Source organism: Mustela erminea, chromosome 7 (assembly GCF_009829155.1).
Source record: "Mustela erminea isolate mMusErm1 chromosome 7, mMusErm1.Pri, whole genome shotgun sequence".
In the NCBI taxonomy this organism is placed as follows: domain Eukaryota; kingdom Metazoa; phylum Chordata; class Mammalia; order Carnivora; family Mustelidae; genus Mustela; species Mustela erminea.
In genome coordinates this window covers 51,794,552-51,797,285 of record NC_045620.1, presented here as the reverse complement: position 1 = coordinate 51,797,285, position 2,734 = coordinate 51,794,552, and positions in this window count along the sequence as shown.

The following is a 2,734-nucleotide window of genomic DNA, read 5'->3' as shown; positions in this document are numbered from 1 at the left end:
ACGTTGGCTTCATTAAATACCTCTGTTGTGTCTGTTTGATATTTTAAAATTTCTCCCATTTATTTCTTTTGTCCTACTTTCTTTGAGTGTTGTCTGTTTTTTCTTTTTCTAATTAATTATCTCATTAATATTCAAGCTTCTTCCCTAATATATGCATTTAAAAGTTTAAATTTTCAAGTATCATACTAGTGTGTCCTACAAATTTTGCATATTGTCTTTTTATAATTGTCAGCTTGAAAATTTTTTCTGATTTCCACTATAATAACTCTCTGTCCTGTGAGTTATTTAGAAACATGTTTTTAAAGTTTTGAATTAATTTTTAAAATTAATCTTTTACTTAGTAAATTCTCACTTGATTGCATTGTAGTCTGAGAATATAATCTCTATAATACCTATTCTTTGAATTTTTTGAGACTAGCTTTGCAGCTACTATTTGTAAATTGACCATGGATATTTGAGAAGAATGTGTGTGTCTAAGTTTTAGAGTGAATAAAATACCCATTAGATCACCCTTGTGATATTAATAAGCTAAAGTGCTGAAAGGAGACCCCACCATAGGTCTAAAGCAAATAGAATATGATTATTTGCAATTTCAGTGATACAGAATGGGGAGCCCTGCTCCCCATGGTCCATTATCCTAAGACCCAGATTCACTGGGCTCTGTTAACTATCAAATGTGCTGTCTAAGACCATCCTCTTAGTAGAGTCTACACGCTGGGATGGCAGGAATGTGTCTGTTTTCTTTGCCTTTGTTCCTTCAGACAGTGCCCAGCACATAGTAAGCTTTCACTAAGTGTAAGTACATGAATCAATGAAGAAAGAATGGTCCCTTAATTAACATACCAACAAAATTTAATATATATTTTTTTCTTTTTAAACTTTGCTTATTTTTTCAATTAACAATACATAATTGTGGCTTAAATTTTAAAAAGATATGAAATTGTATACAGTGATGGTTTTCCTAGCTACCCAATTCCCCTTCCTGGTAACAGCTTGTTTATATTCCCCAGAGGTATTTTATATATACCCAAGCAACCATGCATATGTATAGTTTTTTTTTTTTTGAAAGACAGAGAAAGAGAGAGAAAGAAAGTGAGAGAGTATGCACGCACTCGTGTGGGGGGGGGGGCAAAAGGAGAGAGAAAGAATCCCAAGCAGGCTCCACACCCAGCGTGGGGTACCATCTCAGGTCTCCGAGATCATGACATGAGCTGAAATTAAGAGTCAGCCCTACATGGGGCACCATCTCAGGTCTCCGAGATCATGACATGAGCTGAAATTAAGTCACTTGCTTAACAGACTGAGTCACCCAGGTGCCTCTGTATAGAATAGTTTCTGACGTATTCTCAATCATAATAAAATGCCTTATTCTTCCCCTTAGGTATTCCATTATTTCTGAATTCACATTTCTGAGAAAGTGTTTGGTGTCAGTCTGTTGAAGGGACACTAGGTGGCAGCATACAACCAGAAGCTGGAGGCCAGCTGGGGATGGGGGTAGGCGTGGGGTGGGGGGTGGGGGTTTAAACAGGGGTTTCACATGGTTGTCCTCCGCACAGCAGGTCTCCTGAGCCGCCCTGGCCAAGTTTGTCTGTGTTGGTGTGTGGGTAAATGTTTATCCAATTTTAATAAATGAGTCCTTGGTTGAGTTTTTAATCTATTACAAATTGAGCTATAGAACCTGACACGGAACTTATTTGTTGAAAATAATAAAATTTTAAAGCCACTCCCAATCCAAACTCCCCAATACATCCTCCAAAAGCATACATATGCCTAGGCTCATCCCTCAGAATTGTTAGTCTAAAATGATTTAAACCAACACGACACACATAATCTGAGGTGTTAAAGTAACAATGGAAGCACCCTTACTTTCTCCATGCTTTAAGTTTTCCCTTGCTTTAAGATTTTCCCTTTCCTTGACCATTTTTCTCACATGATTACTTTTCTTTTTTTTTTAATTTATTTATTTTCAGCATAACAGTATCATTATTCTTTCACCACACCCAGTGCTCCATGCAATCCGTGCCCTCTCTAATACCCACCACCTGGTACCCCAACCTCCCACCCCCCCCGCCACTTCAAACCCCTCAGATTGTTTTTCAGAGGCCATAGTCTCTCATGATTCACCTCCCCTTCCAATTTACCCCAACCCCCTTCTCTCTAACTCCCCATGTCCTCCATGCTTTTTGTTATGCTCCACAAATAAATGAAACCATATGATAGTTGACTCTCTCTCCTTGACTTATTTCACTCAGCATAATCTCGTCCAGTCCCGTTCACGTTGCTACAAAAGTTGGGTATTCGTCCTTTCTGATGGAGGCATAATACTCCATAGTGCATATGGACCACATCTTCCTTATTCATCCATTTGAAGAAGTCCCAGAACCTAAGTCAGGTTCGGTGGGGTGAGGTTCGGAGCCCACGACTAAAGAAAGAATTCTTAAGACGTCGCTGGTGCAAAAGGTGATTTATTAGAGCACGAGGACAGGGCCCATGGGCAGGCGGAGATGCGGCTGCCCCGGGTTGTGAGGGTAGGCATGTTATATACCTCGCGGTTGGGGGGAGGTGGTGAAGGGATGGGAGATTTCAACAGAGTTTTCACATGTTAGGGAGGGCCTACAAGGTACCAGGGGGAGGCCTTGCCCTTATGGCCTGATCAATGTCATCTTTAGGTCAGGCATTAACATCAAGATAGTTGGGAGATTCTTGGTTGGGTGTTTTGATCCTGCTATCATTT